General features: G+C 33.5%; 1 long non-coding RNA gene across 2 annotated transcripts in view; it reads left to right on the top strand.

The window, feature by feature from the left end:
* Window positions 1-4,303: 4,303 nt before the first annotated feature.
* LOC133175939 (uncharacterized) overlaps window positions 4,304-15,661 on the top strand; it is a 38,478-nt gene continuing 27,120 nt past the window's right edge. Inside the window, exon 1 of one of the 2 annotated variants that reach the window (XR_009719356.1) lies at window positions 4,304-4,346. This is a non-coding gene — a long non-coding RNA (uncharacterized LOC133175939). Of the gene's footprint in view, window positions 4,347-7,250; window positions 7,338-15,661 lie in introns of those variants that run through there. The other variant, XR_009719355.1, reaches the window with a different exon arrangement.

Raw genomic sequence — 15,661 nt, 5'->3', positions numbered from 1 at the left:
GAAACTTCAGACATACTGTGCTACAGCATATTTTAGAAGTGATGTATATCAAATGCAAATTCTCAAAAACGCCAAAGAGATTTTAGAAAATTTAAAAACATAAAACTTTTCAAAGTCAATACCATCAAATTATACATATCTCATAAATCAAAACTAGGCTTTGTGATATCACACATTTTTTTCAATAAAAATGGAACTCAGAAATTTTCAAATCTTGGAACTGGTCATCTACAAAATTACCTTTTTTTAAATTTATTCTGATTCTACACATAAATACTCTGAGATTGACATAAAAAAAAAATGCTGGAGTTCCTTATTGACAACATCTATGTAGTCTTTGGAGACCAGATCTTGCAACAATTAATCTGTTTAAATTTCGATATGCACTTATTGTGCTCCTTCATTACCCGACCTATTTTTATATTCCTATGAAGCAGATTCATTCAAAAACGTCTGCGTGAGAAGGAAAAAAAACACACTTGCTGTAGCCCTCAGCTCGAAATTTAGATATGTCAATTAACAATAGTCACTTCCATTCATCTGTCAACTCGATATACCTCAGTGAACTCGAAATAAGAAAACACCACATAATCTGCCACACCCGTTTCATGTATGGATGTTTTACTTTTCTATAGACGGTGAGGGTTAACTAACAACTAATCAGTATGAAACGAGATGACTTCAGCTTTTCCAACACCAGATGCCCTCCTTAATGTAGTAGTATTCCACTATCACCCGCATACGATTTTTATGTCTCTCATCTTATTCGAATACAATGAAAAAGGCAAAGATATCGAACAGTGAATGATCTAAAAAAAGTCAAGTAATAAAAATCTGTGAACAGGGCATAAAACACGGACCTATATCACCGGGTGTATTTTGATTGACATATTTCATTCCAGTTTTGATGCTTTTGTTTTTATACTAAATTTGACTAGGATTATACCGTCTACTTGATCAATACATAAGACAGGGCTCACGTTGAGTGTGACTGATCAACAGGGTATGCTTACTCCTCCTAGGCACATGATCCCACCTCTGAATTTTCCAGGGGTCCGTGTTTAATGCCCTTTCACAGACTTGTATTGTGGTTTTTGAGATCGAACGCTTTTTTTTTTTTATCGAACACTGTTTTTTTTCATCAATACCTTTTTTTTTTATCTTTTTCATTTTTTGGTCGTTCTAATGACCTTATTAGCAAATACAACCTATCATTAGGTCGTATTTTGAGCGATATATTCAATACCAATTGTTAGGCCTTTGTTTTCATACAAATTTTGTCTACAGATTGTTCAGTCTATCTGATCAATGCATAGGGCTCACGGCGGATGTGACCGATAGACAGGGAATGCGTACTCCTCTTAGGCACCTGATCCTTCCTCTGGAATTTGCAACGGTCTGTGTTTTATGCCCTGTATACACATTCGTATTGTCTATATAATGCTTGAGAACTTGTTGGTTAACTTCACCTATTACATGTTATCAAAATACATGTATATAGTTACTACATGTATAACAATAATCAGTTTTGAAGAACAGTTGTTGAAATTGCGTTTAAATTCTCTTGATGTCCAATAAAATTATATTAAATCAATTTATTTTAGTTTTCACATTTACAACACCAACATAGTAATGATAGTTAAACAAAATGAATGACAACCTTCATCCACGTTTACATACAGCCATTTCTAAATTGAATATATTTCCATGTTTTCCACACGTATTCTTACACGTTTGTTGCACGAAATGCACACTTCTCACACAAACACTTGCATCCTTGCTACATGGTTTGCACGAGGCCTACCCAGTTTAAAGAAATGCAACGAGATTAAAACAAAAGAAATTTCACCCGAAAGTCATATATTTTAAAGTAGTAGTATCTGAGATTAATTGATTCAAAGATTGAGAGGTACCAGTAAATTAACCAAGATTCCTGCAAAATTCTGCACAGATTTATATTTGTAATCAATATATATTTGAAAAATATTTGAAAACCCTATGCTTAATGTTGGAATTTTGAATCTTGTAATTCAAAAGCAATGAAACTGATCTTCTAAATGTATATTTTAATTGCACGCACAAATGAATGGCGTAACCCTGAGGATATTGCTAGGACTCTTTGTGATCAAACAGATCGGTAAGTACAAAATAAATACCGAAGTTCATGCAAATATAGTATTGTTCCTGATGTAAAACATATGCTTTTTTGTCAATCAGATTATAGGGCTTAAAAAACAACATCACATCATATAAACCTCAAAATATGTCTTCAAGATAACGCTTGTAGGTAAAAATCTTATTTCACAGAAACTATTTATCAATTTATTGAAAGATACAAATTATATCTTTCGGTGATATTAATGTTTTCATATTCATTGACTTTGTCTGGCTAAATTGTTCCGTAAAAACAAAATCGGATTAATATTAGGAAGCGTGTAGGTGTCATTAATTAGGTTTTAAATTAACAACTTTACACCTCAACATGCAACAGGAAATCCGTTGATCATTGAACGGAACTTCTCTCACAGAAGACGTTAATTTGATTTTGATGTCTACTTGGATCTTTATTCGGAAATTTTAATGTTGAACTACTTCGCTAAAAGTCTTTTTAAAATCCTTATTCTTTAGACTACAGACTACAAGCCCTTGTCTATTTTTATTGTTCTCTCTGATATGAACGAATCATGAAGACTGTTCTTCAGAGAATGCTCTATAAAGAAGGTCATTATGTAACATTCCACACGAAAATAGCATTCTCCTAATGTCATTGATATGTCTATTTTATATCCTGAACTGAATAATGAGGGAACTTTGACCTTGGTGAGTTTCATTTTACTCCTTATTAAAATCTTTTTCTTTGTTTTCTTTAATTATTTTACCGCACCCTGTTTTTGTTCTAGATTCAAAATGTCTAAGGAAAACTTAATGGCTTATCAAAACTCTTTGGAAAACAGGAAGAAATTAAAGTAACTCGGAACAACGCAGTCTGAACTTAATATTACTGTTACTACTCTTTTTTATGTTCTTGGATTTAAAAGACAGTAGATATTTGGTCGTTAATTATAATATATCATAAGATATATGCTTGGGAGGGGGGGGGTAATTTATGATATGAAAGTTATACAGTTTAATGTACAACATATTTAAGTAAAATTGTTTATTTTATATGAGTAAAAGATTTTTAAAAAATCCAAAGTAATGTAACAGATTTCCATATGTTCCTGTAGCATCGTCCCTTGGTACCTTCTGTTGTTGTCTGTACTTTATATACAAATCTCTGTACTATACATAATTATTTTACATGTTTCATTGTTGTATGCCTTTCGGTGCCCTTGAATGGGAATAAATCATTTGTATGTATTACTTACAATATGTTTAAGAGATAAGGTATCATTTTTAAACATCTATCGGGCTATAAATACGGGTTGGTCACGAGATCAAATTCAAATTTGATCTCGTACCAACCCGTATTTATAGCCCGATAGATGTTTTAAAATGATACCTTATTACTTACATTTACATTTGTGACTTATTTATATTTTATATTTGCCTGATTATAATCTTTAACGCGTGAAATGTTTTATTTTTCAAACTCAACGACACGTGTTTGATCCATTGATTGCGCGTCGACCCTTTATGACGTCACTGAGAAATTACGTCGAAACATTTATGACGTAAGGAACCTGTGTTTATGCGGATATAGATACGCATTGCTTTTAATAGTGTTATATAAAAGAAAACAATTGCAAACGTATATATTTAAGAAATGAATTTAATTTTTGAAGTTTCATGAGGACATGAATTACGACGCTTCACGCCGGCATATTTCATGAAGCGCTAACCTGGCCAACTCGCTGACCTGACCTGACCGAGGCCGCGTAGCGCTTCATGAAATATGCCGGCGTGTAGCGTCGTAGTTCATGTACCTCATGAATTTTCAAAAAAGTAAATTCATTTCTTATATCTACATTATTTTTCTGATTAGGTGCCACAATTCAACTGTCATTTTTAAAGCAAAATAGTTTGCACTATAGTTTTAACGCTAAGTATGGTAGTATGACGTAGCAATGGAGATATTCATGCTCATACATTGTAGTTCATGAGAAAATGAACAATACTCTAATTTGCAAAGATCACGTGTCAAAGTATATAAATGTGGATAGACCTGGACTTTCTAATCATTAACTTTAAAAACTCGGATAGACCCGGACTTTCTAAAATCACATACACCAACTCCTCTTTGTAATTGTGACGTCATAATGGGTATGACGTAACAATGCCCTAAGTGTGGATCTACTGTACATTGATAACACAGCAAGATGTTTTAAGATTACTAGTATACAAAGGTATGTAAGAGTATATGGATCAATAGCTGCTGGTCAATTCTCCTGTGTTTCATCTTATTTGAGGACAATTAATTAAATTTGTATTCCCATAACGTAACAAGAAACTGAAATAAGTATTGTCATTAATATTACTTCAGTTTCTTTTTTGTTCAGGGAATACAAATTAATCGACTAATTTGTTTTCCTCAGTTTGATGCAAACATTGGACATAATACGTCAAAACACTTGAGACAACAATGCCATTTGATATCTGATTTATGTAAACGTTTAAGAACAGAATTTACATGGATATAAAATAAGCAGTTTTCGAATTTATTTGTGATATATGGTAGAAATCAGTTTATTTTATATAAATCTACCAGGTGAATCTTTGGCAAACGATCAATATCAAATTCCATTGTCCAGACAGAGCTGACATACTGACAATAGGTTGAGGATTTGGGAGTGTTTTAGGGGCTATATTTTAAAGATTGTTCTCTTCTATTTAAAAAAAATGCGTTTTTTTCGTTTTAGAGACTAAGTACATGTATGTGGGTAGGAATTTAATAAATATATTTAAACTTCCAAATATTTTTTTCCTAAAGATTCTTTGCAAATCAAAAAACAGTTCATTTTTTCATGGACTAACATGGATGAGCAAAATTATCTCCATTGTGACGTCATAATACCGTAACTTGATGTCAAAACTATACTGTAGATTCCTTATTTTTTGCGAGTAATTATTTTCGCGAAATGGCTCTTTAACGTCAAATCGTGAGAACAATGATCACCGAGTAGACGGTTGATCAAGAGATTTTACATGGATTTTAGCACCATAAAAATAAAAGCGAGTGATTTTATTGCGCACGTGGCGTTTATCGCGAAATTACGCGATAAATAATTCCTCCCGTATATTTAGGAATCTACAGTGATGCAAACTTTTGTTTTAAAATAATCGTTGAGTTACATAAATTTGTTGCTAGTCATCAAATAAATAATGTAAATATCATGTCCCCATGATTTCTCAAAAGAACGAGGGCGCTTTTGATTGGCATTCGGCAGGAATCTGGGCGCAATTGAAAAGTGAAAATTTTATTGATCTGTCACATGAAATTTTAGCATTCTTTTGATGTATCGGGTTCCTGTGAAATAGGAAAGGGAAATATTTTCCCGATATTGTATTTTGATTTGCTAAAAAAGAACTTGAAAATTGGCTAGATGAGTCATTTCGTACAAAATGTTACATTTTTAAAAACGTTTTTCTAAAAATTTGCTATCTCTGGGTCATCTCTCCATGGTTTTGAAACGTTATTTGTATGCATTTTTATTCAAAGAAACTAACAAACATTTTTAAAAAATGGAGAGGAGACCCAGAGATGATAAAAAATGAACTTTTTCCAAAAAAATTCCAATGTGTAAATGCGGTGCTTCATTGTCGCTTTAAAAACCATTTTGTATATGTAGCGGTGATAGCTCAGTAGTGGTAGCTAAACACAGTTTCGTATAAAATCCAGGGGGTTTTCCTCAGAGAAAAGCATGATGGGTAGGGATTTCCCTGCTATTTTTATGCAGTGTACATGAAAATTGCAGCTTTTTTATTTTTATTTGCATAAAGTAGAGTCTTATCTTAAGATTAAATGAAAAAAGTATACAAATATTTTTTGAGAATTATTTTTTGTGTGACTTTTTAATAGTGGGAGATAACTCTAAAATCACCCATTTTTCACATGTGCAGAATTGCATGATTTGAGTAGCAGGTAAAGTAGCTCTTTAAAAAGCTGGAAAATGTACCCTAAAAGTACAACAAAAAGAAACCTAAGGACTTGCTCTGTTAAATGCACAGCACTTATATTTTCTGATTTCTGCGCTGTTTGTGATCAAGGGAGCAAAAAAATACATAGGTGTACTACAATTAGACGCATAAACTTCCCTATTTCCCTCATGTTTCATGTGTCAAATACACCTTATTAGTAAGTGATAAATGCAATATATTTATATATTTATAAAATTCACAATTTTATCTTTCTACTGATATATAGATGTCTATGTAGCAAGTCTTCATATTATTTCTTTATGGGGGTCACTTTAGCATGTCCCTCATTTAGTAACGTCATGATAACGTCATACATAAAACTGTGTTTTGCACCCAGTATGCGGTACCCGTCCAGTGCAATGAAAGAGATATATTTTCGGTTCGATCCTCGCATGGAGCGTTGTTATTTTTTTTTAGTACAAACAATCAATTCTTTTGTCAGTTTAATTTTATGTACTGATTTATTTTCAAATAGATAAATTCTGCTTCTGTTGCACCGAAAGCGAAAGCAATTCTTCCAACCTTCTGATACTTTAATATACCCATGTACTTGTAATTGCATTTAACTATGCCCTATAGGTGTAACTAAGCGTAACTAAGTTTAACATGTAGTAATTATTAAGATAAGCGGACTGAAATTTTTAATTTGACAAAGTATTTCAAACTAAATGTAACTTTCCCATAATTTTCCCATACGTGTAACTTTGTAAAGTACATGTACATGAGTGTCCAGCTGTGGTCAGCCGACCAAATCGTAGACATTTAAACTATAAATGTTTCGTACACCTTATTCCTGCAGATCACACGCCAAACACGCCCATCTTCTTTAAATTCATTCCTTAAATAAATATTATGTTCCTGTAGTTTAAGACACATAAGTTTTTCATTGAAAAGTAATGAATCCTTAACAACCTCGCAATTTCAATTAAAATTCCCTTGGGCTACCTCGGCTGTATTCTTTGATGTCTAACCCACCCTACTCGTGCTTTTCATTCGATGAAAAAAGCAACGCCTTCCTTCCTTTCCTGAAAATATATAAATATCATTAAGGATAGCTTTAAACCGTAAGTTATACACACACTTTTGACTTGGTTAAATCATGCATACAAAGTGCTTTTTTACATTAATGTGTCTTTTATCCACATGTTTCATTTTCTGCATGGCTAAAGTACCTAACCGTGTTTTAACTGTAATGAGAGGTAAGCTCTTTTGTTTCTCTCTTTTTTCTCAGTATTAATCTTTTTTTTTATAAATCAAAATTCTTTAATTTCTATTTCGTATGAATGAAAAAAATATTAACATGTTATTATTCATATTCATTTAAATACCGCCCCCTAGGTAAAGAGATGGAGAGAGAGATGGGGGGGGGGCAAAACGCTGTCAAAATATATTGCAAGTTGCTTCATTGATTAAATTGGAATCATGTATATATTTATCTCACACGTTTTGTTGAGATTGAGACAATTAAAAATCGCAAAGCTTTATTGAAAGTGTAAAGCTTCACCGTTTATTTCTAGTTAGAACTGCTTTTGACAAATCTAATCTTTAAAAATATACAGAGAGTCAAAATGAAATATTCATTTAATATAACTTTTTTCTAAAATCGAAAGATTTATCAAAGGTATGAATAAACACAACTGCATGTAAAAACGCCGGAAGTTACTGCTTCTTCTTATCAGCCTTGTAATGTGATTTTTATTTATAGCGTAAATGCAAGGGTAAAGAAAATGTTTTTGATTATATTTTTAAAAGGTTGTTTCAAAATCTTCGATCTACCGAAAAACAAAAATACATAAAAATTCCAAGTATCGATGAACATTCGTCTGTCCCTATTCAAGAATATTATAGAAGATTATTATTTTCCTAATTTTCATTGGCTGAAAGGACGTCACGTGATATTCGTCCTTTTATGATATTGACGCGAAAGAGCTTCTGCGGAATATGATATCGCAAGACTCACCGTTCGGCTCCACCAAAGTTATATAGAACGTGACGTCATAATTCAAGAAGCATGTTTTTACCACTGTGACGTAATAACAGATAATCTGTTCAGTCAGGACTGTGTCAGATTATTCATTTTGAGTAATTATATAATATAAAAATTATGGACTTTATTGAACGGTAAGTATATGGTTCGCAGACTCAGAAAATGGTAGCGACCTCGCAAGTTCGGTCGCTATCACTTTCTGTGTCTTCGGTCAATTTCACTTGACATGGGTCCCTATAACCAAATATCGACCTACAATGAAGTCCATAATTGTATAATATCACAACATTAAGTCACTAAAATGGTATAAAATACATTTCCACCAAATTTGTTACATAAATTTAAAAGGCAAAACTGAATTCATTCTAAGTTTTGTTTTGGATTTATGATTTCAACGAGGCTTAATTTGTCTCCAATCTTTGCGTATCGAGTCACTGATATTATTTCTAATATGATATAAACGATATAAAACGTAAAATATTAATATCGTCCATCTGATTGAAATGGATGAAAGATTGACTGATTGTGAATCATCCTAAGATTTTTACCTATTCATTGCGCATACGGCCGTGGAAGTGAGTATCCTTATCGTGTCAACGCCTACCGTAACACTCGGTTTCTAAGGTCTCATTCTAATGACTCATAACCTATAGTATCGGGCGCTTGGAGGAGTTACTATAGCTATATTATGCGTCTAAGGTATAAGATGGTACCAAGAAAGAGAATTGAACCCGGAACCTCCCGATCACGAATCGAAGAAATCACCCAAGCTACCGGTTAAAAAAGTCTTGTAAAATACAAATACTTAGAATATTAGGAGCCACCAAGGAACGATTTAAGGAAGGTTAAGGGTCTTTTTTGAAAATATATCTTAGAGTAATGCAATGGCTCATTACCCCTGATTCAAAATTAGGACAGATTTTTAAATGATGAAATTCTTAAAAATACAATGTAACAAATTTGCTTATTTCTTTCAAGTTATCAGTATTCTCCCACTTAAAGTACATTTCCATTACCACTGAATCATGAGGCACGAATTTTCTACGCAGTTTACACTTTTTAACGGTTCTAAATTTAAGTTTCCTAATTTTAACTTTGTTTTGATTGTATGTCAATGAGGGGTTATATCTTTAGTTTTTAAAATCTTATTGTTCTCAAGTAACTCTCTTCGGGGAAAGATTTCAAAGAAGAAAAATGTTAGTGATCAAGCTTAATTAAGAAATAAACAACAATGTTAAAAAGTTCTCTGAGAAATGAACTAGGTTGGTCACGTGATCAAAACCTGTGAAGCCCGAAGGGCTTCTCAGAAGATTTGATCACGTACCAACCAAGTTCATTTCCCAGTGAACTTTTTAACATTGTTTTTTATTACTTTTATTTACATTTGAGACGAATATTCTGAATAGAACTGCATTTATTACACGAACGGCCCGCCGTATAGCTATGTTGTGACGCGCAATGACCTAGAAGCTGTTTGGTCTTGAGAGTTCGCCTCGCTCCAACATTTGAATACAGTGATGTTCAGCAGTCCAGTTCAGGAAACGTCTGTTCATAATGAAAAAACAATGATCGCTACTAAAAATAATCTTACTATTATTGTACGAGTTCTTTATATGAAGTCAAATGCGGTGCTATCGTCTTCAGTTTACATACCTTCAAAGGAATTTCGGGTTAAAAAGGTAAGCGTGATTTTAGGCTAATTGGAAACATTCTTCACACCGAAGAAGATCTAATGATCATTTGTTGAATGAAAAATAAAATATATGCACCAATAATTTTATCTTTTTCATCGCTTTAACGGCTTCGAAGTTCCGAAACCAGTGTCACTGTGACAGAAGTATCGTCTCGCTGTGTGATTCGGTCACGCCATGACCTCTGACCCCCTAATAAGTTGATACAGAATTGAACATATTTTCTCTTCAATAGGTTCATCTAAGAAAAATATTTGCAAATGTAAATAATATCCAGTGAGACAAAACAAATACGAGCAGAGCAAACACGGACTAAAAGGCCAAATGTCATCTTGTTTCGTACTATTCAGGAAGGATCATATGATCTCCACAGTAAATACCAGTGTCGTAAAACTAACCTTCCACAAAGCAGACTACCGAAATGTTAACTTCAAATAAAATATTCTCCCGGTAATGGTTCTCTATATATAGTGAACATTCCCCAATATATAAAAAAAATCTTACACAGGAAAGCTTTATTATCAACTTACAACTCAGCAAAATGTGATAAATAGTAGCTTATCAAAATGTTCGTAGACTAGCGTCATAAAATTAAAACCGCTTTAGGTATATCAATGAATTTTAACACATTTAGTTAGCATAATCTTTTCTATCTATAGAATAAACCATAAATCATAAGTTTTATTTTTTTTATTAATGGTTAATGTTATTGTAAGCAATGGTATGTCCAGGCGGCGCAACCTCAAATATGACGTTTTTTCTACCAGAGTGTAACTGAGAAAAATTCCTTTGATATGATCATTTGTCATCAAAAAATCCCGTTAATTCAGCCATGTGGTACCTTACATTTGTTCCGTAAAATGCAATTTTTACCCCATTCCGTAAGTTCTGTGAAATTTTATCGTAAATTTTATATGGAGTGTCGAAACAATTAAGGGCTTGAAAATGACGTCAATTAGAGGGAGGGGTTTCCTTTTCAAACATTTAATAAAGTTTGGCTCCTGGAAAAAAAACTGGTATAGACCTAAGAAATGTTTAAATGGGCTACAGAAAAATAAAATACATCCAGAGTACTTGTTTTTAAATGACCAAAAAGATTTAGGGAGATGAAAGATGCACAGTTAATGTCGATTTTTAGTCAGGGTGTCAAAAGTCAGTCACGTCGAATAGTGACGTTGATCATGTGCTATAGAAATCGGAATAAGCAAGTGACGAGTTTTCCTATGTATAGATCCATTGACAATATTATATGCATTGAAAGCAGCTGTTCATGACATTGAAGGGTCATATAAATAAGACAGGCTTAAGTTCTTACTTAAGTCCAGGTATTATAGATCATCAAGATTAGTGTATGAGGTAGAGAGAGCGGACATTGAGAAACAATGACGTTGTCGAACGCCATGAAACTAAACGGGAACAGAGCTGGGTGATCATATAATGTTTTATTTATTTTAGAATAATTTGGCAAATTATCAACGTATCAAACTAAATTTCTCAACATTTTTTAAAATTTTGTTGTTTTATATTCCTTACAAATTTTGTAAGCACAGACTACATAATATAAATTTTATCGCATCAGTCCACAAACTTTTTAACAACCCCTCGTAAATGAAAAAAGGCAAAGATAACGAACAGAAATCGATCTTTATTCCTCTAGACAATATGAATCGTGAACGAGACAAAAACACGCATCCCTGAAAACATCAGATGGGGATCAGGTATCTTGGAGTGTAAGCATCCCTGTCAAAAGGACACACCAACCATGAACCCTCTATATTGATCCGTAGTGAAAATCAGTGTTAATAAAATGGCCTAACAATTAGTATTCGGTCACAGTGCTACCAAGAAATAGGTTGTATTTGTTATAAAATCATTATATTGACCATAAAATATACTAAGTGATGACGTTAGACGAGATTGTTGAAAGCCATGTGACAACTTAATTATGAATAGTCGCCCGCGTGGCGCAGTGGTTAGAGCGTCTGCTCTAGAGTCGCGGAGTAAGGAGTTAATCCTTACGTCGCGGGTTCGAATCCCACTGTAGGACTTGGAGACCGGTCCTTCGGATGAGACCGTATAAACCGAGGTCCCGTGTCGCAGTAGATGCTGGCACGAAAAAGATCCCTCACTGCTCAATGGCCGTAAGTGCCGAGTATAGGTCAAAATTTGCAGCTCTCCACCGGCAAGTGGTGGCGTCTCAATATGAGTGAAAAATTCTCGAGAGGGACGTTAAAGAACATACAAACAAACAAACAAATAATTATGAATATGAAGATAACGAATGTAATCAAGCTGAAAAGTCCATTGAAACGATACAAATTTGACGAAGAGCAAACACGGACCTCTCAAACATTAGAGCTGGGATCAGGTGCCATGGAGAAGTAAGCATTCCTTGTAGACCGATCACAGCCGCCATCTGCTCCTTGTCATAATTGGGCAAACGGAAAATCCGTAGACAATTCGGTGTAAAATTAATTATAGCCTAACAATTTGTATGAAAAACGTCAGTCGACATTCAACTTAATGATGAATTATATTTGCTGATATGGTCATTGTATCGGCCATAGCATTTGTGAAAAGTTGACTTTAAAGGAGACTGGTGATATTTTTGTTTCTTCAACTTATTTGTCAACAGTTTGCCTCAAACTCGATGCTCTTGCGTATCGAATCAACTGGGTGACATAAACTCCATATGCAAGTGATAATGGTATTTTGCTACATTAACAAGAGAAGTTGACGATAGACAACTTGAAGTCACCACGGTTATCAGAAAGTATTGTAGTTTGGTTATCATTAAGTTTTTTTTCTAGTAAAATAGCCAAATATGAAACAGATGTGTCCGACTTTGTAGTTTCTTTTATTGCGAATTCAAAGGAATATGTCAATACCCTGCCTCGGCTTAAAATTCGGTCGAACTCGTGCGCTAGCGTACCGATCAGTCTGGAGGAATAAACACCATATGCAGGTTTATGAATATTACTGAATAGGGGAAGTTGATGATGGAACAACTGAAGTCATCACCTGCGACATATACTTTAGTTTTTAGAATTAACCTCTATTATCGGTCCATAGTCATCCAGATATGAAACAGATGTGACAGACTCTGTGGTGTCATTTATTTCGAGTTCATGTTGATAAATGTATATATACATCAATCAAACCTCATTATCTCGAACTCGATGGGACCGAGAAAAACCTCAAAATATCCGAGGGTTCGAGATATCGAGGGTAAAATACCTAAGAAATAAATGGTAAGGACTTCCCATTCACTTCGACATATCCATGGTGTTCGAGATACCGAAGTTCAGCTATATAGAATCGACATACGAATAAAAATAACTATTTTCACTGTCTAAACGTCGTCAGTATATCTAAATGTCGAATTGATAGCAAATGCAAGCGCTATCTATAAATACAAGATTTTAATTTCAGAATGAGAAGTCGTTTTTTTATGCATGGGTATGTTCTGTATTGCATGATGATAGGAACACGTATTATTCTTTAAACAGCTGGCGAAGCTACGATATTAGTGTCAAATCCTACTAATGAATTCATATCTATACGATATATTAGTTAATACATTAGTTAATTTACTCTTCTGTCTTTTTCAGTGCACATAGATTTTTAGTGTTCGATGTATACGAGGATTGTCCCGAAAAGTCGTAGACAATAATTATGCATGTTGCAAAAGAAGGACCCGGTATCTTAAAAGAATAATCATGATGTATATATACATATAAGTTTGACAAGCATGCCAAATTTCATCGTCATAGAAACCCTCCCCCCCCCCCCCACCAAAAAAAATCTAAATAAAAATAAAAGTTATGACGAAATACAAAGTCAAATGCATCGCAACTCAAGACATGCCGCTTGTAATTTCGAAGTCAATAACGTCATGGAATTTTTTTCTATAATTATTACAATTTTTTTAAACACTTTTTCCTCTCCTTGATTTGACACATTGAACGTCTCTGTTGGCTCTTTCTCGAGTTTCATACTTAAATGTATGATATTGTGAAAATGCACGCGATCTCCAGCGTGAATTTCCCACCAAATTTTAAAACATTATCAGAAGAAATTAAGCTTGTTCACTTCAGATTGCGCTGGATACGTAAAACACGGAGATTTGAATAGTCAGTATTTTATTATTAATCATCAAACTAAGTTACTGATTGTTATGTGTATGAAGGCCTTGTTATAAATGTGCAAAAATTAAAATTTCTATTTCACATAACATTAATTTTATTGCACTTGTTCATTTTTTTTTCATCTTATCTCGAATATGCAATGATCTTTATTTTTAGATTATTGTCTTATAAATGCGTTTTTATAATAAAACTTGAAATTTATGATCATTAAATGTTGTTTTACTCTGACAAGAAAAGAGAGTTTTGTTAACAAGTGAAACTTATTTTTTACCCAAGTAAATTACAGCTACCTCCTTATCTCTTCCTCTCACACACCTTTTTAATGTTTCGAATTTATGAAATGAAGTCATATTATCCTCTTTTAAGGATCTGAAGTCGCCTGCGTGGCGCAGTGGTTAGAACGTTTGCTCTAGAGTCGCGGAGTAAGGAGCCAATCCTTACGTCGCGGGTTCGAACCCACTGCGGGAGGTGGAGACCGGTCCTTCGGACGAGTCAGTATAAATCGAGGTCCAGTGTCGCAGTAGGTGCTGGCACGAAAAAGATCCCTCACTGCTTAATGGCCCTGAGAGCCGAGTATAGGTCAAAATTTGCAGCCCTCCACCGGCAAGTGGTGGCGTCTCCATATGAGTGAAAAATTAGGACGTTAACAACAAACTAACAAATAAAGAATCTGAGCTTTCCCAATATTCGTTGTCGATATGAAATAATATGCTAAAAATACTTCATGCTTTACTTGAGATTGTATAATTAAAAGAATGCACAGTCATTTTTGTACGGTATACGCTTCAGATATCCAGCTTACTACATTTACTGCATGAAAATAAATTGACCATGGGAAAAAACTACGATGTATTTTAATATTTTTCCTAAGGTAAAGGTATACGAAAACATTCTTACGATAGAAATGATAACTCTTGCATTAAAGATTAGGTAGTTTTAGAAAAAGAACTAAGTTTCCTCTTCTGATTTTTGTGATATTTCAGCTGATTTGGAATTAAATGTTGAAGCTGCTTTATATAAGAAGTGACAAAATGCTCATGAATATAATTATTTATAATATAATGTAAAAATTAAATTTGTTATTAAAAAAAAAAATACTTGTTTTGAAGTTAAAATATTGATTGTTGGAAAAAATGGTTTGAAGTTATCTACATCACAGAAATATTTTATTACAGACAACGTCATGTATAATTACTTCCTTCTATCAATCAGGACACGTTACTTATATTTTATCGAATATCATGAAATGAGAATTAGATCACAATCTTAGCTTTAGAGGAGGGGTTTTCGCACATATTTCTAAGTTCCCTTTCTACGACATTTGACTTTTAGCATACAAAAGCGAAGAATTATTATCATTTTTTTCGAAGATTGTGTCAAAATCCTTGATCTACTTACACTTCACTTGGGACTTGAGACCATGGTAACTTGTTAACGTTTTCTGCTCACGAGAGGGGGGGGGGAAGTGACCTAGAAAATAATAATCGTTTTCACATTAAAAGGAGATTTCGTGTTCTGAGGCCTGTGAGATCCTTCATAGCCAAGATCCATTGCTGTAAGACATAGGATTCAACATGCTCAGTCATATGTTACAATACCATAATCATATATCTAATCAAACATAAAAATTTTTGGTCTATCGAAGTGCAAGAAATGGATAAATATCCTGAGTATCAATTAACATTTATCGGTCCTTA

The sequence above is a fragment of the Saccostrea echinata genome, unplaced genomic scaffold, assembly GCF_033153115.1.
Source record: "Saccostrea echinata isolate AGI-Se365-2 ecotype Australia unplaced genomic scaffold, CSIRO_AGI_Sech_v1 ptg000064l, whole genome shotgun sequence".
NCBI lineage: Eukaryota > Metazoa > Mollusca > Bivalvia > Ostreida > Ostreidae > Saccostrea > Saccostrea echinata.
The sequence above is the reverse complement of the archived record's forward strand: the minus strand, read 5'-3'. Positions and strand labels throughout refer to the sequence as shown.